The sequence below is a fragment of the Eupeodes corollae genome, chromosome 1 (assembly GCF_945859685.1).
Source record: "Eupeodes corollae chromosome 1, idEupCoro1.1, whole genome shotgun sequence".
NCBI classification, from domain to species: domain Eukaryota; kingdom Metazoa; phylum Arthropoda; class Insecta; order Diptera; family Syrphidae; genus Eupeodes; species Eupeodes corollae.
This window is the reverse complement of record NC_079147.1, coordinates 192,341,975-192,365,324: the sequence shown is the minus strand read 5'-3', so window position 1 is coordinate 192,365,324 and position 23,350 is coordinate 192,341,975. Positions and strand designations below refer to the sequence as shown.

Genomic DNA, 23,350 nt, shown 5'->3' with positions numbered 1-23,350 from the left:
CATTTGAATGGCTAAAGAGGCTTAAGGCTTGAGGTTTTTGTTTTTATATTTTGATTGATTTAAATGCCAAATTCAAAATCGAGATTGTTGGTTGTTTGGTTTTAGTTATTTTTAAAAGGTAGAGGTGCGAGAGATCGTGTAATAAATATACATTTAAGGTAAGGCTTCAATAAATTTGTTGTTAAGTGTGAATAAGTCACACTTGATAAACTTTGAACAAAGTGCATTTATGTATTTAGTTTTTTTTTTATTGACAATTGAAGTTAAATTGATGAATTTTAAAAGATATTTCATGGTTTAATACAAAAAGTTATTAGGGTTTCCGTTTTTCGGCTGTAGCTCTTCAATGGTAAATGCTAAAACTAGGTTGTGCAGTTATTGAAATGTACTATGAGCTTAGTACAAGAAAGTAGTTTCTAAAAAAGTAATTTTTTTCAAAAAAAAAAAAAAAAACTGAACTCTGAAAAATGCATGAAATCTTTATTTCAATTGATAATACGGTCCATAAAATTTAATGTTTGAAGATTTTTTGATGCGAATGTTACACTTAACCGCGCCTCAATTAGGTCGTTCGGCTTTAATGCTTGCACTAGCTGTGTTTAGAAAGGCATTACACCTAAATCCATCCGCAAGATTGTCCACGTTGTTGAGTAACAGAGGTCCTATTGCTGCGAACGGCGAAGAATCGATAATTGATGGCCATCATTAACACTGACCGATACAGCTGCGATATTTTCTTCAGTTCGCAATCTACGTAAGCTTGTTAGTTGTTTAATGTCCAAAAATGTAAGTGTGGTGCAAAATTTAGTCACAATAGCCGCTGCAGTGGGTCGGGTGGATTAAACTGATCATAAAATGGAAGAAGCACGCGATGATCTTTCTTATAAAAACACGCATTTTTATAATAAAATACAATCATTTTCAAGCGTTGTTCGTTTGTAAGACGATGTATGGTTAAATTATAGACCAAACTGAAGATGTGCGACAGTGAAACAAAACACGAAATCTGCGTCAGCTGTTTAAACCAGTGTTGCCAATAAGATAATAGCAAAAAAATCACCCTTTATAAAGAACATAGTAAGTGTTATATACTCAGGCGTGTTCGTACTTTTTGTATTTGCTTTTGATCAGAGGCTCGTCGCATAAGTGCATGTGTTAGTTGTTAGTCTTGCCATATGGTGCAGAAGCATGAACCCTCTTCCCAGCGAATGAAGGATATCTTGGTATCTTCAAGAGGAAGGTTCTGCGTACGATCTATGATCCTGTTTGTGCCGACAGGCAAAGTAACATTTGGCGGAGAAGATTTAATCAGGAGTTATACGAGCTGTACAGCGACTTGCCACTGGTCGAAAAACTGCGTGTTCAACGCTTAAGATGGCTAGGGCATTTTGAGCGAATAAACATCGAAGCTCCAGCCCGTAAGGTATTCAACGCCAAGCCTGATCGAGTAAGCTGGCGAAAGTTATTACTTGGGGCCCAGAAGCACAATGCGCTGTAGCACCAACTAAAGTTAAGTAAGTTAGTATTTTAAAGGATTGAGTGAAAAGCTATTCTCCCCACAACAAAATGTGAAACTACCAATGTCAGCTGGTAAAAGAATACGATCATGGGTGGACTTTAATATTTAAAAAATCTTCATGTCGTCAGCAAACATAACGATACATCGTTAATACACAGGATGAACAGAAAAGGGCCAAGCTGGCTCCCCTGGAGAACACCAGATTGAGCAACAAAAGCTACTTAAACACAATTTCTTAATTTTACCTCATAGAATGTGTTTTTAAGGAATGATTTAATTCAAGCTAAGAAAAATGGTGGAAAATCAAGAGCCTTAAGTTTTAATAAAATTATTTCGTGGTTAGGTTGGTCAAGAGATCAAGGACCGTACTCTGTAGCACAGGGATATGACCACAGCTAGTTTGCGAAAAGGAGTGAAGATTATGAAAATATACTTCATACACTTATTCAGGGCTATTAACAATTGATTCACAGAAATTTGTTACGAAAGCGTTACATATATCAACAGTTTTATCTAATGAAAGGTTCTTGTAAGTAAAGTTAACTGGAAAACCATCTGACTTTTTCTTTAAGCTTACAAGTTTCCGATTTTTTCAAAATTCTCTTCCAAAGGGGTGCCATATCAGTAATTTAAATAGCATATCAAAGATTAGAAAGAGACTAAAATTCGATAAAAAGTTCAACATTAAAAGAGAAGTTGATTGGAGACAGAGTTTTGAGATAAGTTTTCAATTGCTTATTTCTTTTGTTACGCAGTAAACGCAATTCTTTAGTGTACGAAGGGTGGCTAAAGTTTGTATTTCTTGATTTCTTTAAAGGTACATTTTTTTCCAAACAATATTTAAGGATCTTATAAAAATTTGCAACTGCTTCGTCAATATTAGAAAATGCTAAGGTATCAGCAATTCCATAAATGGTTAAATCTGAAGACAACATCTGGAAATTAGCTCTTCTGAAATCAAAATTATATCAGCAATCAAAGGAATTACTGTGTTCAGTGAGGTGATTACTTAAGTCAAGAAAAATGTCCAAAGGGGAGTGATATTTATCAATATTTTGGAGAGACATTTTTTATAAATATTATTTGATTTTTTGGCTCATACACTTTTCTTACCAACATGATAACGTTATTATTCGCTCGGATAAAAAATTGTCATTTTTTCGATTATTGATACTTCATCGTAGAAAAATTGAATTTCTTAGGTTGGTAACTCGTATAATCGAATAATTCAAAGAGTCTTGAAGGCTTTGTTCGCGGAGTGCAAATGCAGATGCAAAAATAAAAAACCTGGACAAAGGAGGAAACGCAGTCTGGGCTTGTACGCTTGTTTTGTTTTATTATCTGACAGCTAGACAAGTCTACCAACTTAAAAATAAAATAAAATAAAATAAAATAAAATAAAATAAAATAGCTGCGTTTGGGCAACTGCGGATGCGTTTTTTTGGGAAATCGAATTTGGCTGCAGATAGCGATGCCAAAAAAACGCTTCTTAGACACAAAGTATTGTTTAGGAACATGCGAAAAATCGATATTTTCGACACTAGACATTTTCTTAAACCACTGTAACTGTTGAACGGTTGCTCGTAGAAAATAAAGTGCAAGACCTTGTTGCACAAACTTACTCTTGTATCCAAAGACTGTTTACAAATGTTTCCTGTCCAATCCAACAGAGGGATGTTTTCTTAACTCAAATAAGTTTGAATGGACCGGACTGTGTGGCATGGAGCTCCATCTTGCATAAAAATGTAAACATACAACCACTCTTGAACGTTAAAAATATTGCGTAGAATCTACCAATTATAAAAATTCTGCAGTGCGTCTAATAATAATATAGCCCGGGACTGTATTTGTTTGATTTATTATTTTTGCGTATAAACATAATGTATATATATATATTTTTGGTATGCAGTTTTGTAGAGCTTATAAATACACGATAAAAATGTAATTTTCGTAAAAAATAAGATTGATTGAACAAAAATATAATAATTTTTGAAAAATCGAACAATTTTGATCATCAAATATTAGTAAGAAAGTGTAAGAACTTGAGATGCATTATTGAAATTTTCTCCTTAGTTCTGGAGAAACTTAAAAACAAAATAACGGTTCTATGGTGGGTATTTTTCTGAAGTGATACAAACATATTTTTTTTTATTTAAAAAATCCAAGTCAAGAAAAACATTTCAGAGAAAATTTAATATCAATCTATGGATTTGTTTTTGAGGAAATTTTGTTTTTTTGTGAACAACAAATTTGTATGGGGATTACTATTATTTTAAGTCTTTAAAAATGAACACCACACCCAACTCAAATCTGCCTTAATTCTTAATTTTCAAGTTTGAATTCAAACAAACAGACGGACAGAATCGGGAACTTCTCTACCATCGTAATTGCATGTTTGATTAAAATTTCGAGTTCGAAATTGTTTAACAAGTGCAATATTATTCATATACTTATCATTAACTTACATTTAAAACAAAATAGGACCAAGAATAGAGCCCCAAGGGACACCAATAACATTTGGCAGAAAGTTAGATAGACTATCAAGGATAGAGAAAAAGTTGAAATTTTGTATGAGCTTTTTCCATAGTTTAAAGTGATTGACTCTACCATAAGAAATCGAGTAAAACTACAAACGATACCTCATCTTTATCCAGTCCTTGTCTTAGGAGATCCGTGGCATGATGGTTAGTGCGTTGGACTGTCATGCTAGAGGTCTTGGGTTCGATCCCTGCCTATGCCATCTAAAGTCTTTTCACGGGTACTGCCTCTTGCGAGGAATTGGCAAATTCTCCAAGAGTAACTATTGTCATGAAAAAGTGCTTTCTCAAAATAAGCCGTTCGGAGTCGGCATATAAACTGTAGGTCCCCTCCATTCCTGACAACATTACTCGCACACAGGAATGGTTGAGAGTTGTAAGTCACTAGGCCTTGGTTCTCAACGGACTGTCGCGCCACCCAATTTATTTTATTTTTTATGTCTTAGGAGATCAGTAACTTTTATAATTGCAGCAATACAACTATGTTTCTTACAACAGCTAGATTGGTTTTGGGTAAGCATTGAGTTTGTTTTTTTTAGGATCCTTTCAAAGACTTTAGACAGGAATAGCAAAATGGGTCCGAATTCATTGCCCTTATCAGTTTTTGGAAATGGTTTGTTTTTGGCTGCGTTCCATAAGTTACGATATACTAGAGCCATAAGAATGGTATTGAAAGCAAGTGATATAATATGGCAACACATTTGCTAGGATCATACACAAAAAAGAAGGATGAATATTATCTATCCCTAGGGTTTTTGACTAAATAGAAAGCAAATTTTCGACCATGCTAGTTACTGCAGAAAAACCAAAACAAGGACCTTTACGAACTGTGTGGCATGGAGCTCCATCTTGCATAAAAATGTAAACATACAACCACTCTTGAACGTTAAAAATATTGCGTAGAATCTACCAATTATAAAAATTCTGCAGTGCGTCTAATAATAATATAGCCCGGGACTGTATTTGTTTGATTTATTATTTTTGCGTATAAACATAATGTATATATATATATTTTTGGTATGCAGTTTTGTAGAGCTTATAAATACACGATAAAAATGTAATTTTCGTAAAAAATAAGATTGATTGAACAAAAATATAATAATTTTTGAAAAATCGAACAATTTTGATCATCAAATATTAGTAAGAAAGTGTAAGAACTTGAGATGCATTATTGAAATTTTCTCCTTAGTTCTGGAGAAACTTAAAAACAAAATAACGGTTCTATGGTGGGTATTTTTCTGAAGTGATACAAACATATTTTTTTTTATTTAAAAAATCCAAGTCAAGAAAAACATTTCAGAGAAAATTTAATATCAATCTATGGATTTGTTTTTGAGGAAATTTTGTTTTTTTGTGAACAACAAATTTGTATGGGGATTACTATTATTTTAAGTCTTTAAAAATGAACACCACACCCAACTCAAATCTGCCTTAATTCTTAATTTTCAAGTTTGAATTCAAACAAACAGACGGACAGAATCGGGAACTTCTCTACCATCGTAATTGCATGTTTGATTAAAATTTCGAGTTCGAAATTGTTTAACAAGTGCAATATTATTCATATACTTATCATTAACTTACATTTAAAACAAAATAGGACCAAGAATAGAGCCCCAAGGGACACCAATAACATTTGGCAGAAAGTTAGATAGACTATCAAGGATAGAGAAAAAGTTGAAATTTTGTATGAGCTTTTTCCATAGTTTAAAGTGATTGACTCTACCATAAGAAATCGAGTAAAACTACAAACGATACCTCATCTTTATCCAGTCCTTGTCTTAGGAGATCCGTGGCATGATGGTTAGTGCGTTGGACTGTCATGCTAGAGGTCTTGGGTTCGATCCCTGCCTATGCCATCTAAAGTCTTTTCACGGGTACTGCCTCTTGCGAGGAATTGGCAAATTCTCCAAGAGTAACTATTGTCATGAAAAAGTGCTTTCTCAAAATAAGCCGTTCGGAGTCGGCATATAAACTGTAGGTCCCCTCCATTCCTGACAACATTACTCGCACACAGGAATGGTTGAGAGTTGTAAGTCACTAGGCCTTGGTTCTCAACGGACTGTCGCGCCACCCAATTTATTTTATTTTTTATGTCTTAGGAGATCAGTAACTTTTATAATTGCAGCAATACAACTATGTTTCTTACAACAGCTAGATTGGTTTTGGGTAAGCATTGAGTTTGTTTTTTTTAGGATCCTTTCAAAGACTTTAGACAGGAATAGCAAAATGGGTCCGAATTCATTGCCCTTATCAGTTTTTGGAAATGGTTTGTTTTTGGCTGCGTTCCATAAGTTACGATATACTAGAGCCATAAGAATGGTATTGAAAGCAAGTGATATAATATGGCAACACATTTGCTAGGATCATACACAAAAAAGAAGGATGAATATTATCTATCCCTAGGGTTTTTGACTAAATAGAAAGCAAATTTTCGACCATGCTAGTTACTGCAGAAAAACCAAAACAAGGACCTTTACGAAGGTGGTCATGAGTAAATGAAAGGTAGCTTCCGTCGTAGTTCGATAAACGTAGTTTTAGTGTTTCTATCAGAAAGCATAAACTTTTTCTCAAAGATTGTTTCTAGTCAACAAAAATTATTTACAAACTAAAAACAGTTGCCAAAATTTTCGAGTGAACACGTGAAAATATGCAATTTTTTGAATTTATTTTGTTATTTTAAGTTGTAAATTTGAAGGCTAAATTTAAAAAAGAGGCTGGAATCTGGATGACACTGATAAATTTCCATCCCGTCTGCGATTTCACTAAGTTGAAATTAGTTTATATATTTTGCCAAGATAATCGAGTGGAAAATTTATTTTCACCAACTTTTAGTATTGTTTCCGTTAGTTTTTTGATTCTTTTTTGATTTTTAAATGACGTTTCAATATATATTTTTTAGAATATTTGTATTTTACTCAAGAAGAAACGATATTACCCGTGTTTTTCGGCATTCTATAAAAAGTATAGTAGAAAATTCCCAATAAAACGCATAGGCAGTAGCCAGATTTGTGTACTTAGAAATTGGTACAACTGAAAGAAGATCTGTCAGAATAATAATAAAAAAAAATACAAATACAAGAAAGTTTTTTGAAAATCAAAAGCTAAAATTAATTTTAGCAAAAAAAAAACTAACTAAAACTAATAAAATGGACAAATTTTAAGAAGAAATGTTAAAAAAACATCTAGAAATTGAGATTCTATAAAAAAAAAAGTTCATTTAAAGATTGCTTCAAGGAAGGGGTTTGTTCGTAGACTATGACATTAACATGTGATGTTGAAGCGAGCTTGAAGCTCACCTCAATTCTATATTTACCTGAATGGAGTTAAAATGAGCTTGATTCGACTCGATTACGGTCGGGGACTGCGTTCCTGTACCTGTTTTGCAAACAACCTATTGCCAAATCTAAACGGCAAAAAGCAAACAAACTTAAACTGACCTATTTTATTTAACAGAAAGTAAAATGTTGCAATCGCTTAAATTTAGCTCAATTATCTTTTTAGTTTATTAAATTCCTAAAAGTGCATTCAAAATTTTACAAAATCGTTTAAAATGTTGCACCTATGTATTTCAAAGGTATCAAAGTAAAAGAAAATTGATACATTGTTACTCAAACATTGTTTCAAACAGCTCCATAGATAATATAATAGGTTCTCGTGCCTACATAGAATTTTACAAAGGCAATATCTGACAACAAGCAAGATTAGCTCAAGGCTGCGAAATATAACCGGAAAATATCTGCCATTTTTAATCAGCTTCATCTAATCAGAAATAGTTAAGAGTTTTGATGAATTAAAGATGTTAAATCACACTATGAAAACTATGAAAACCATGGTTACCAATTTTGTATTTAAAAAAAAAGATTCAAGATTGAAAAAAAATAGTATTACGGAATTACATTTCCAAATCAGTTAATTTTCATAAAGTAAATGAGAAACTTTTCTGTCTAGACGACACAATTTTAAAATAAGTCTCTAGTGCTTGATTGTTAAGCTGTCAAAAATTTCCCTGCAATTAAGACAAATGCAAGATGAACATGAACACAAATTTAATAATGTTTAAGTTTTTCTGTAATTCCCATTCATCTCACGTGAAAGGTATAAAATTGATAAAATGTTTCAAGTAAAATTTCCAACAAAAATGCAAATGTGAATTGTAGTTTTAAGCAAAAATTTGGCAATAAATCAATTTATTTTGTATCTAGACCTGTCAAAACACAAATGTTTCCATAGGACAAAATAAATTGATTTTTTTTTTGATTTAAGATCAAATATGTAGATCTGGATTTTTCGGCAAATTTACCACAATTTTCAGTAGCTTTTGTAACTTATTTCGGTAGAAAAAAGAGTTTTCTATACCAAACAAATATTAAACAAAACAATTTTAACAAAACATGGAAGCAATTTTTTAGATTCATTAATTTTGTATTGTTCTTCTTAAAAGGAATGAAGGGGTGAAGGTTGTTTGATTTGTCGGGAAAACAAAAATAAAAAAATTGATTTTTGACTGAAATCTGAAATTTCCAACGGAAAACCCGATAACCCATGCAACTGAATTGTCAAATAACAAAAAAAAATGTTGGTAACCATGCTCATAAATTGAATAAGTAACTGTTGAATATTGTAGAGCTCATCAGGCTCCATACCTTACTTCTAATCCTAATCGATAGCAGGAAAATAAAACACAAAACGCATTCCAGTCCATATAGCCTACTATCTTCACTCCATGAATATCAATTCACTCACCGCTTCCACCACCACAACTGATCGCCATCGCGATCGCCATCATCGAATTGATTCACACACTTCACTTCGTCTACAGTTACATCAGCAGCAACAGGCAACAGCAGCAGCGTGAAGTACACACTTCTCTGATCTTTTAATCAATGATGCTGATGCCCAGGCTACTGATTTATCTTAAAATTCCCAGCACACATGATGTCTAGTACTCGCGTATGAAGTTTCAGGTCTCCTCTAATCTCGAGACGTTCAATCTTCCAAGAGATACCCCAGTGCCAGTACCAACTTTAAAGTCGTGCATAGTTTACGAGTACTTGATGCAACAACTAATATGGTGTGGTGTGGTGTAGTGGATATGTATATGACTCTAGGATCTGGTTTAAGATTTGCCATCCATCTGGTTGCTGCTGTTGCAGTTGTTATCTCTGGAAAACCACAAAATAACATGATCTGATCCCTAACCCTCTTCTTCAAAGACCAGACATTGTGCATTAAAAAGAAAAACTAAATTTTGTTTTATAAAATTGAAGTCCTGAAAGACTCGTCTTGGCTCGACTTAACAAAGCTTTAGCAATATATACCATCACCAGCGAGCTCTTTCGCTTCCCCCTAATCGAGCCATGTTCGATGGTTGAAATTGATAATCAAAATTGTTATCGGTGATCGTTAATCAAGCTCTGATGCCCAGCAGAAAAAAAAACATCCTATATCTTCACAAAGACCTCAAAAGGAAGATAAAATACTTTAGCAACAAAAATAAACTCAAGTATAACATTCGACAAGAGATGAGAAGGGATGAGAGAAGAGTCAAGGCAGAGAGCCTGAGCCAGGAGGAGCTGGTTGGTTAGTTTGAAGATGACTTCAAAAAATATAATAAAATTTATTATGACAAGCATGTTTCCGTTTCTTGTGTGTTATGAGTGTGTTTTGCGCGCGGAAGCAAAATACCTCGCACCCGATCATAATCCAATAATGATCTTCACCAACAAAAAGATCCCCATCGAGGAACAAGCAATATATTACTGCTTTCATATGTAAATACTCATTAAAGCCTCCCAGACGCATTAAGATCCTCACACACCATTTTGGTATCGTATCGTATCGTTTTCTGTCTCTCTATAGGCTCGACTGTCTCGAGACTGGCTGATGGTGAAGAAACGTGTGTAAGATCCAAGTGTAGATCACCATTAAGTGTTCTGTGTATACACCAGGTAACTTCTTCTTAGTTTGTTTACCTCACGATCTTACCGCTTCTATGTATGGTATTTATTTTGCTGCTTCGATCTTTCTTAAGATCGAAAAAGAAAAAGTAGAAGAAACGATCTTCCCATTCTCAAAACAGCATACAAAACATCTCCAGCAGATGGGATCATCTTTGGGCTAAATGGAGGTTATCATAGGGTTCCTGGATGAGGGAAGACGACAGCAACGACGACATGGCATACACACAACAACACATACTCATACGCAGTAGCCGATATGATCGGCAAAACTTTAATACCTATATATGTAACGCGGTTCTGTGGAACCTATCGATTTCCATTAATTCTGTGGTCACAACTGCCTGTGCCACCACTGCACCGCAGCGCCGATTAGATGCTGGATTATTGCCGGCAGTTCTTTGTTTTCCCTTTTCACTTACTCTGGTTGTTGAGAGGGTTAAGTATTGGTATTGTGGAAACTTCACAAAAATCTTCTCGAAATTTTAAGGAGGCCGTAATGCCTGTCAAAGATTTTGGTAAAAATCAAGCTCAATTTATTTAAAAGGAGTATATGAGGAGTAGAAGGTTTTAGGAAGAATTTAAAGTGCCAGCGAATTTTATTATCTTATCTAACTTGACAGAAAATTGTGGATCCCTTCCCTCATTTGATATGTTTCACTCTATGGTGAAAGTGAATTTATAATCCAGCTCAATTCATTAATTGACAGAAACACCGTCTCTTAGGAGCTATTACAAAATCATTGAGTGAGTTATCAAAACTTGTCAGAAAATTATGTGATTATTGGACTATCATTTAAGTTGAAATCCAGTCGACTAGATCTAAAATTAGATATTCAAAAGAATTTTTGTCAACTTACCACACGCTGTCTGTAAGTCACTTTGCCACAAATTTCTACCTATATTTCTTTTTTTTTATATTTGGCTCTCCCCTCGAAATAAAATTAATGAAATTAATCAATGCCTAAAAAATAACTTGAAGTCTGTAAAAACATACATAAGTGTGGATCGTATTTGGAACACAAATTGAGTTTGACAGTTCGAATTCAAGTTTATGAATTGTTTAAAATCACATTTATTCGTTCATTCGTCGATCATTGGTAGATCTCATGTGAATAGTCCTTGAGTCAATTTTTACTGACAATACAAATCGAAATTATTGACAGCTGCCAGTTTGACAGGATGTGTTCCAACTTTAATCCAAATATCATAAAAATATTAGTAATTGAAGTCTTCATAAAACTTTAAAAGTATTTCTAGTAAGCTTTCGACAAGCAAGTTTATGCTACCCAGGTTTTAACATTTATTTTTATGTTGTGGCAATATATGAACAAGTTTCTTTGCACTCCGATGGCTACAGCTATAGATTGTAGCATAAAGCCACACCAGAACACAAGGCGAAAGAGGAAGATCAATCTATTCTTATGCTCTCGATTGCGTCTTAATATATTGTAGTGCATGTATGAGATATATTGTTGTGCGCGCAAGAGCGATGTCATCTTAGGTTATGTCACCTTCAACTGTCAAAGTCTGACGTCTGACCGAGTTTTGCAGATCGATCTTTGAGACTGATTATATTTCTGCAGTCAAGTCAATTCAACCCTGGATTTCACTATTTATCATCATCATTAGTTTTTTTGGAACGTTTTCAGGTGTGGCAAGGAGAGACACAACTTTAAAAATATAAGAAACAAAAATCATTCATTAGTGGAATATTATTAACCATTATATTTGTCGAAGTGTCAGATTAACGCTTGATCGATCTTAGCGTGGGGTCTGCTTGAGAGTTTTTGTTTTTCATTGACCTGTCAAATTTAACCTGTTATCTGTCTTATATCGAGAATGCAAAAATCTTTCCTTTTTTTCGAGATACGCATTCTTCATCTTCTGATAGTTGCATTAAATTTCACACAAAAGTCTGAGAAAAAAAAACAGAACCACACCCCCTTTCTATATTTGAAGTGTAATTGGAAACTCATACTAAACGTCATGAAAAGTAAAAGGCTTTTCAAAGAAGAGATTTTCATTTGGTTTTGTTTATGTAGTAAATTTTCTTGTTGAGGCACAACAAAAATGATCTTTTATAGGGAAATTGCTGTCGACTTATATAGCTTTGCCTCCAATTTGTTTATTTACTTTGGGGAAAAAACAAGCGGTATTGGTTTGAAAGTCAAACTGTGTATTTAGCGTCGGGAGAGGATATTTGTTTACATCATCTGCATCTAGACCTTGGAGATTATAAATTATTATAAGAAAACGCGTCTTTTTAAAATGTTTTGCCAGGTTGTTCAACTTAATTTATTTTGTATACTCAAACGGAACTAGAGAAAAATAGACTAATTTTGAAATGTATAGAAACTATAAGTCTTAGGATGTTGATAAAATGGGACGTTTTTAAATGCCAAAGAGTATTGACAAGACGGATGTGGTGTTTGTTGGTTTTGTGTTCAATCGGAACGTTAACAAGGTCCAAGGTCAAATTAAAAGTTTTAAAATCTAAAGCTTTTTTTCCGCACGGAAGTACGATTACCACGATAGGTCGCCACCAGTCTTACAAATGTAACAAAGAAAAGTCAAAGATTTTTGATTTGTTAGTGAGTAGGGCTTCTTATGTCAGAAGTCTTGGATTCAATCCATGCCTGTTCCAAGTCAAGTTTTTTTTAATGGGTACTGTTGTTTACAAGGAATTGACAAATTATCCAAGAGTTATTCAGAGTTGTAAGTCCATATAGGCCTTGGTTCTCTACGAGCTGTTATGTCAACTAATCTAATTTATTTTCAATTTTTTAGATTTCATTTTCTGTCAATTTCAGAATCTGACGTTTTCCACTTACCCACCACACAATGCCACCCATTGGAAGTTATAGTGTGGTGAAACCAAAAGTGACAGTCAATATTGGTCTTAGGATAAGAGAACGGTTACACTATGAACGCATTCAACGATGTGAAGAAGTGTTACAATAAACGCAAATTAAAAATAATTTATTGAAATCTGAGTTCAAGTTTCGAATTATGTATACAATCAAATATTTCTCAAATGAAAAGAACAAACTGTCAAGTGACGAAGGAGAAATGACGTTTGTGGAAAAGTTGTTAAGTGACAGTGTGCTAACGGAGAAATGTCTGATTGTGGTGTATACACAGGGTAGGCTGAAGTCAGAGGTTTAAATGGAGTTGAACGCGCTCAGCGTTTTTAATTCTAACAACAAAAAACTTATATTTAATATTTTATCTTTCAATATATCAGGCTTGTCAAATTAATTATTATATATTGTTTTTGTCCAATTTATACAAATTATGATATTCATATGTATTCGTGTTTATCAAAACTTCGTTGAAACAAATTTTGAACGTTTTGAACAACTTTTTATAAATTATGAACTTTTTTGACTCTAGCTGGAAGAACTTCTACACAAGGCAGGACTAGTGGGGGATGCTTGTTAGGATTTGAAAAAAAGCCCAGTTATAATTTTGAACTGCGATCTGATAGTCATTGTAACCGAATTAGGAAAGATATTGTACACATCAACTGCAACAAATGTTATACTTTTAGGCAATATCAACGAAAGAGTTGCAGACACACAAGCCCTAAATGAAGAAACAGTGAAACCATGGGCCTAACGTTACTTAACGGACACTACAAAAGTCATAAGAAAGTGTCTTTATAAGAGGCTCTTCATGCTCAACCATAGACGACTGCTTTATTAAAAAAATGTGTCTTCAATGCGTTCACGATTTCGAAGTCAACATTCGTATCACCTTTTAGCATTCGTAACCATGAAACTAGGCAATCTATTAAGCACCTTAACAAAAAGGCAAAATGATGCTTGCTGCCAAAACTTTAGTTGAAAAACTAAAGTAAGCTCTGTCGAAATAATAAATAGAACAGATATTTCTACCACCTGAATAACTAAAGCTGCTGAGCCAATTCAATCGAAGGAAAAGCTAAACAACCAGGACACGTGAAGCAGCCTTATTAGAAAAGAACACAGATTATGCCAAATTGACATACAGCAATGCCACTACTGGAAAATGCAATTTTAGACCAGCCGCTGAAAGGCAAACAAAGACCGCAGGGGAACACCGTATTTCCTACGAGTATTTCAAAAATGCGACGGAAAACTTCAAAAGCGAAATGACAAAAGGCTTTAATTTCATCTTCAATTCTGGTGAAGTTTCTACAAGCTTCAAAAGAAATATGTTCCCAATCCTCAAAAAAAAAGTGACATATCCTTTATAAACATAGTCACAAAATTTCTTACTTTGAAAGACTCACTGGTTGGGTAACCGAAAAAACTCTTCTTAGCTGTTATCAGGCTGGTTTTCCGAAGGGGTACTCTACGATTGACAACATCTTTCCCCTCACAAGTATCGTTCTCGACAATGGAGTATAGCAACACGCATTCTTCGTGGATTTTAAGGCCGGTTTCGACTTTATAGACAGAATAGCCTATTAAGGCCATTCTGTTATAAAGTTCATGTATTAATGAACTTAAAAATCTCAGAGTATCAACGATGTGCTAAGAGTGCTTAAAGCAGTGCTAGAAATAAGAAATTTACCTTGCAAAACGAAGAACTTGAAAAAGTCAAACTATGCAAATAGGTATACTTTTAACCCCACAAATATCTTTCAGTAAACATTTACAAGAAAAACTGAAAGAGTCCAAATGCGCGACAAACTGCAGTTATAGAAAAATCCTGTCGACCTAAATTGCTTAACGAGCTTAATTCTTCCAAGAAGAACTGATCCAAAAATTTTGCATAGGAGGAGGAGGCTTCATTTGATCTGCCAAGTTTTCCAAAGTGCTGTTTCCCCAACAAACGAGTTATCAAACGAAAAGCGATCAATTCGAAGACGGAGTTAAAATCATATGTAAGATCTGCAGCAGCTGTTCAAAAGTTGAATGTGACAGTTTTCTGAACCTGAGCAAGAAGAAAGAAAGTTTCCCACAAGAAAGCAGCGCCTTTATTTTCAACTCTCGTCCTTTTAAACTTTTTCCTCCTTTGATGGAAATCAAGCTGAGGTTCTTTTAGACCTCTCTCCGAGAATTCTTAAGCCGACTTGACACAATGACATTTAAGGAATTCCTTTTAGCTTACAATTAAAGAAATCTTAATGCACATTTCTTCCTCATATCGCACTCAACTTCAAACATCAGCAATAAATCACTCCTATGCCATGCTCGCATCGCCATCGCCCATACGCAAAAACTCAACTCACACCCATACTCAAGATTCAACGCATGTCGCCGGTAAGTTTTACTATGAGCTGATCAGGTCCTGAGGCAAGCAATTGCAACTAGTTTTGTAATATAGTAATGTGTTCCTCTGTTAAAAAATTGTAACGCCAGCCGCTCAACTCATGTTCTTCCTTTTCTGCACAAATCATTCAAATTAATTGCGGTTTTCATGTGAAACACAAACTGCTGCGCCCAAACGCATCATCAAGAAGCTATAAAACGTTAAGATAGCTGAGCTCTGGCTCTGGATCATATCGGCGAGGTCGTTTTTTCGAAAGTCCTGGATTCGTATACATCATAAAATAACATGAATTCCAATGCACTCATTCTGCACTACTATACACATTCCACTTACTGCTTATGCTATGGATGACGATGACGACTGCGCTGTACCACCACAAGGAGTTAGTCGTCATGTGCGTCGAAAATTAATGTGACTCCAGAGGTACATGTGTTCTACGACTTGACACCAAAGTCACAGAAGTCTGTAAGGCGAAGGCGACTTAAGCGACTGAGGCTGGAAGACGAAGTATAGCCAATTGCGCAGAATGCCTCTAGTGGCGACATAAAACAAAGCAACTAAATACACTAGAGCCTCCACCGCCAGCGTCAGCGTCACCACTAAACAACCATCAACCAACTAACCTAACCAATTCAACCTAACTTCACAACCAGATGTAAGTGATCAAATCGTAAATAAATTTCAAGTGACAAGCATAAATGTCTCGGCTTTTAATGAGCACACGCAGTGCAAGCAGCAGCGTAAGGAGAAAGACCCGCGTCTACACTGCTAACACCGCCGCCGCCGCAACCGAATGAGTAGCGATATAGCTACAGTACTCAGTAGCAGGCTGTCTAAGTACAAGATCCTGTCTGCGATCATACATACGAACAACGGACCAGTTTCCCAGCAGAACAACTAAGGCAAACCACAGGGAATCAAATTCAATGACATTTATCTATCAGCCAGGTTTTGGGTACAAGAACGTATCAACGATAAAAAAAAGAAAAACTTAACGTCTGTGTTTGAGTAGAGATATTGGGGGCCCTGAAAACTGACGGAACTTCATTGATAGGTAATTTGTCCGTTCGGTGTTTTCTGTATCCCCAGTTTTCTTGTCATCGCGTCATCTTGTCATTTTGTTTGTTTTTTTTTTTTAATTGACAATTGACATACGTCTGCCCATCCATCAATGATGGAGGACATCACCCCATGTGGTGAGTATATGCAAACTGACAGGCATCCATTATACCTCGATGTTTTTTAACCGATTGACAAGTGAAAAGAAATTTTTATTTTTGTTTTTCAAAACATCGGCATTCATTTTATATCTCGTTTGGTTTGCGTTCTTTTCGAAATAATATGGATTCTAATCTGCATGTCATGTGTACAAATTGTTTAATATGTGCCTGCGTGCGGTTCTTATCGCAAGTCCAAGATCCCAATTGGTAATTTGCTGTGCAATAATCTAGCATTTGTATGCAGTAGGCTTCATGCACTGAAAGAAACACATTGAACTTTAAAAAAATGATCTTTTTTACGATTTGGGTTTTGACACATAAAGAGAACGCAGAAATGACCGTTTCTTAGAATTCAAATTTTTATTCAGATGAGTTAAGAAACTGAACGCGTTTAAATTTATTACTTATCTTTTGACTTTAATGACAGTTCAATGAAACCTAGAGTTTTATTTATATTCTGATCAAATTTTCAACCAATTTACAAATGGATACTTAGATTTTTTAAATGAAAACGAGAAAAGCTACAAACGTCAAATTTAAAAGGGAAATAGGGAATTCAAAATGATGACATTACAAACTCTTTATATAAATTCGATTTGTAGTCTCTTACTTTATACCACTTTTCTTTTGACAGGTCAGTGAAGAAGTATGTTTTATAATTCAAACCTAAAGGTCTGTTTAGATTTGGTTTGACAGATGATAGATAGAATAGTTAGTACCTGCTAAAATCTACGGAATATCTTTATCAAAATTGACAGATTTAAAATATTAGCAATAAGAACTATACTGTTAGCTGTCAAATTATACGTAATGATATAATTTTGAAGTAAGCGTCTTAAATATAAGTATTTTTTTAATGACATGTCACTTGGAAAAGGCTGTCAATTGTCTAGCTTAGTTGTTAAATCATACTTAATGCTGACTTTTTTTGTATTACTTTGACATGGAGTCTTTAATTTAAGTATTTTTAAAATGACAATTAACTTTGAAACAGATGCGAATTTGCGAAACGTCGACTTTTTGTAATAATTAGTCGTGTAGTCTTTAATATAAACATTTTTTAAATGACAGGTCACTTTGAAAAACAAGGCCAATTTGACACTTGTCTAGCTTAGCCGTCAAATCATACGTAATGCTGACCTTTTGTTGTAATTTTGTAGTCTTTTATTTAAGTTTTTTTTTTTTATTGACATGTCATTTCATAAAGGCTTTCAATTTGACAATTGTCTTACTTGTAAAATCATACGTAATGCTGACTTTTTAATCTATGTTATTTTAATTTAAATATTTTTTTAAATGACATGTCACTTTGAAAAAGCTGTATATTTAACAATTGTCTAGATTATCTGTCAAATCAAACGTAATGACAACTTTCTCTTATAACTGGCGTATTTCATTTAAGTATTTTGTAAATGACAAGTCATTTTGAAAAAGCTATCAATTTGACCATTGTCTAGCTGAGCTACCAGATCATACGTAATGCTGACTTTTTCGTATTGATTTGACACAGCGTCTTTAATTTTAGTAGTTTTTAAATGACATGTCACTTTGAAAAAGCTGTCAATTTGACCATTGTCTAGCTGAGCTACCAAATCATACGTAAAGCTGACTTTTTCGTATTAATTTGACGTAGCGTCTTTAATTAAATGGCACTTTACTTTGAAAACGCTGCCAATTTGACATTTGTCTAGATTATCTTTCAATTCATACGTAATGCTGACTTTTTGCTATGATTATGACGTAGAGTCTTCAATTTAAGTATTTTTTTAATGATATGTCACTTTGAAAAAGCTTATAATTTAACAATTTTCTAGCTTAGCTGATTAATTTGAGTATTTTTGAAATTACATTTGTTGTAACAGTCGCAAATTTGACAATTGTCTGGCTGACTTTTTGTTATAATTTCGACGTGGCGTCTTTTAAACAATTTTGAAACAGCTGTCAATTTGTCTTAATTAGCAGTCAAATTATACGTAATGCTTACCTATTGTTATAATTTTGACATAGCGTCTTTAAATTAAGTATTTTTTAAAAATGACATGTCACTTTGACAATTGTCTAGCTTACTTGTCAAATCATACGTAATGCTCACTTTTTCGTAAAAATTTGACTTGGCTTCCATAATTTAAATATTTTTAAAATGACAGGTAATTTTGAAAAATCTGTCAATTTGACAATTGTCTAGTTGAGCTGCCAAATCCTATGTAATACTGTTTTTTTTTAAATCATTTTGACGTAACGTTTTTAATAAGAATTTTCGAAATTACAGACAATTTTGTAACTGCTGCCAATTTGACAGTTGTCTAGTTAAGCTGTCAAATCAAATGTAATACAGACTCCTTGTTATAATTCATGTATTTTTAAAATGACGTGTGACTCTGAAAAATCTCTAAGTTTGACAATTGTCTTGATTAGCAGTCAAATTATACGTAATGCTGACTTTTTGTTATAATTTGAGGTGAAGTTTTTTATTTAAGAATTTTTTATGACAGCTCCTTTGAAATGGCTGCCAATTTAACAATTGGTTTTACAACTTCTGGCATCTATAGTAACATTATGAAATGGTCTAGAATTCACAAATTTGTCTTAAAAAAGTTGTTTCTAAGTAGCAATAATTAAATAATTTACTACTGATTTTGTATCAGTGTATTCAAACAAACTCCCGCATGACGGAAAAACATTTGAAACTTCTTTAGCCCACAACGGACATACGGACGCTTGCCAAAACATCGATTGGTTCCACAAGGTAATTGCTTCATTAATCGCTCCCAAATATGGTCTGACGCTGTCTTGCGGAATTTATTTTTTGTTTCTATATACCCCACAAAACCTACACCCCTCCTCCCCCACTTAATAAGCTTAGATCCTAGGTATAAACTCCTAAAAGAGCCTCCTCTAACATATATATGGAAAAAAAGTGCTCGTTGTTAGATGATGTGGTTTAAGCAGCCAGCGCCAGCGGCAACAGCGGGAACGATAGCGGGAGAATTTGTTGACAAAACGCAATTATTTTAATAGTCCCCACAGATGGAGCTAACATAACACAAACACCAAATCATTCCGGCCTAACTCACAGCTAACAAAATAGACAACAACAACAACAAAAAAGACTATAACGACGACAAACGATAGAGATTTGAATAGAAGTAGCTCTGAATGTTTGTCCCGCATCTAACGAACGGACCGACTTGACTATACGTACGTAGCTTCCGAGCGAGATATTCACTTCACTATAAAATCGTGATTTGATTTTGCTTTTAATGATTTTCCATATACGAATAGAACATAGGACTGTGTTGGGGTGATTAAGGACATCTTACCAATTTGGAAGAATTATCTGGCCAATAAGACGTTTGTCCTGTCAAACTATATAAGCAAACTTAGATTATGCAATAAACATAAATATAGTAGGAGTTAAATCAGCCTCGTTGTCTTTTTTTCTAAAAACTCAAAGCTTTGCATTAAGAAAAAAAAACAAAAAAGTTGTTAAACTAATCGAACGAGAGCACGTAAAGATCAAAAGAAATATCTTGTAGAACGCATCATAATTTGTTTGGACTTTGGAATGGTATGGTACATGATTCAGCTCCGGGTTAAGTGAATGACAAAACAATTAACTATCGCTAATGGGTTTTTAAAAGTTGTAAAGAAAACGAGTGTTTAACGCCCAATCGAAAAGGGCAATAAAGATAAGTACAGATTTTTATGAAGGTCATAAATGATAATGACATAAAGGTGTTAGATTCTTAATGGTCTTCAATAGAGAGTAGTTTTGGAGTAGGAATTGTTTAAACGAGAAAAGTCCCACACACGTTGTCAAAAAGTGAACAATTTTTAATGTAGTCTGTTTATTGATTTTTTTTAGTACACCTTATCTCATCGTTTAAACAGTTAACCAATTAGAATGAAATAAAAGAAATACCTTGACAGCTGTCAAACTAGGCTGCAAATTAAAAAAACTGATCAAATTTAACTTTACACATCGTTTTAAAAGTTAACCAATTAGAATGAAATTAAAAAAAAAATTGACAGCTGTCAAACTAGACTCCGAATCAAAAAATTAACAACATTGAAACTTAAATTTTTAAGTTTGGAAGTGCTTACAAGTTGAAGCTTCAAGCAGATGTATTCTCACGTTAAATGTGAAAACTTGGGACATTTCCAACTTCTGCGTTACCTGTTCAAATAACGAACAACAATACCCTCTGTGAAAAGTCAAATGGCATGTTCATCAATCACTTGTCATTCTCTTAATGATAGCTTAAAAATAGAAGCTTAATTTGTGAATTGTTAATTTTAAATAAAACTGCCTTCATCCGTATTATACTTGTGGGTCATCTAATGGTTTCTTTTTAAAGAAGATATTGTGATATTGAAGATATTATTTTGACATTGAAAGCTCTTTCCCGCTCAAAAAGTCACCATCAAGCTTCCAATGAACGAAAAGAGTCATGCGAATTAATAACAAAAAGTGTATTTTTAGAAGAAACTTTAGAAGAAGTAATCAAACCTTTTATAAGAAAGTTTGAAATATTGATGCTCACATCGCACATCAACGCACTTTTCGATCTCAATAGCTCACAATGTCACGAACCAGCTTCAGGAGAACTTTGCACTAATATCTCCGAACACTTACAAAGTTCAACTGAATTAGCAATGAAAAGCCCAGGACTATCCTTAAAGACTTAAAACTTCGCAATTCGATCCTTAAGGAAGGTTGAATTGGACAACGCCATTTGAGCAAAATCAAACAAAATTGATCCTAAAAATAAGGTTAGAATAGAAGTCCATAAACAGAAAGTGTGGAACTGGATTGGTGGCATTATTGCACTTCTTTTCTTTGAAAATGAGACTGGTGGATTTTGCAGAACCAACTTAACAGACTTTGGTTTTTATTGAAATTGGAGACATGGGTTTGGAAGAACTATAGTTCTTGCAGGTTGGAGCTCCGTGCAGCACTGCCTATTTCACAATCGACCTTTTTTTGGATTACCAAGTTTCCAACTTGTTTTTCAGAGGGATTGGTGATGTGTACTATTTGCTTGGCAATAGAATTTAACATATTTCGCCTTTTTTGAAGGATTCTGTGAAGAGGTGATTTTAGGTTTTAAACTTCCTTCGATATATTTTTTTTTGGTAAATTTGCTAGAATATCATAAACAATTTCCAGATGAAAAACTATTAAAATTGTTTCCATTGAATATTCCTTTCATAGCGTTGAACCAATTAGTTTATCTACTAAAAGAAAAGGAAAATGATGTTTTTGATTACTTTTTTATAAGACATCAAATGTCTTCATCGTAAAAAGCTGTCACAACCACAAGGTGCTGCAGCAACAATACTATAAAATTCTTGAGTACCAATTGGAAATACACACCAGCAGATTCTTAAGTTGGCCAATATCAAGCAATTGATTTGATATTTAAATTAGGTAATCTTAAAACTGTCAAGAACTTTATAACCTATTTATTATTATTGTGTTAAGATTTTATGAGAAGGGATTTAAAACAACTAAAATGTGTTAATATTTTGTTCCATTTATTACAAATCGATATATGTATGTTCCTAACAAACGAAATAACAACAAATCAGAATTAAATAAAGTTCTGTCGACGCAATTTTACGTTTGGTGTTTGGACATTACAGAGAATCGTGCGTTTTTTCTGTAATAATGGTCTGTCCCAATTGTATTCAGTATCAGAAAATAAGTTTCAATTAAAAATACTAATTTTTTCTACGTTCTTCTTTGTTTTTTTCAAAAAAACGTAGCTAAAACTTCAAAATTAAAAGTGACAGTTAAAGAGATGAGATGAAATAACGAAATATGATCAAATAATCAAATAAAATAAAGCAACCGTTTTGGGTATTGACAGTGTAAATGCTCTTGGTATACAAACTAATGGTGCAAATGCTCCTGATATAAAAAGTAAGTGACGGACAATCTGACGTTAAAGCAAACTAAAGGCACAAGAAGGAATCCGAAGGTCCGATTTTAGGGGAACTCGTTCGAGCATAGCGACTGGTATCAAACGAGTAATGTTGACTTATTCCAAGCTTATAACAAGCTACGACCAGAGGCTCATCATAAGTGCATGTGTTAGTTGTTAGTCTTGCTGTATGGTGCAGAAGCATGAACCCTCTCCCCGGCGGATGGAGGATCTCTTGGTATCTTCAAGAGGAAGTTTCTGCGTTCGATCTATGGTCCGGTTTGTGTCGACTGGCAAAGTAACATCTGGCGGAGAAGATTTAGTCAGGAGTTATACGAGCTGTACAGCGACTTCCCACTGGTCAAAAAACTGCGTGTCCAAAGCTTAAGATGGCTAGGGCATTTTGAGCGAATAAACATCGAAGATCCAGCCCGTAAAGTATTCAACGCCAAGTCTGAGGCAACAAGAAGCAGAAGAAGAGTGATCAAGTTAAGGCCGACGCACGTCAACTTGGTATTCGAAACTGGAGGCAGCAAGCTAGAGATCGAGTAAGCTGGCGAAAGTTATTACTTGAGGCTCAGGAGCACAATGCGTTGTAGCGCCAACTAAAGTAAAGAAAGTATTTTAAAGGGTTGAGTGAAAGGCTATTTTTCAAACTCCAAAATGTGAAAATATCAATGTCGGCTTGTAAAAGAATACGATCATGGGCGGACTTTATTATTTTGAAAATCTTCATATCGTCAGCAAAAATGAGAACTTCGCTTGAGCGTAGACATGACGATGAGACATGATGAACAGAAAAGGACCAAGATGGCTTCCCTGGAGAACACCAGATTGAGCAACAAAAGCTTCGGAAAGACAATTTTTAAATTTTAATACACAGAATGTGTTTTCAAGTATTGATTTGATTCAAGCTAAGAAGAATGGT

At 34.1% G+C, this 23,350-nt stretch overlaps 1 protein-coding gene across 3 annotated transcripts in view; it reads right to left on the bottom strand.

Annotated features, from left to right (window-relative positions):
* The window catches only part of LOC129942221 (laminin subunit alpha-2), a 359,876-nt gene that overhangs the window by 161,511 nt on the left and 175,015 nt on the right, over positions 1 to 23,350 (bottom strand). The gene's annotated exons all lie outside the window — the stretch shown is intronic.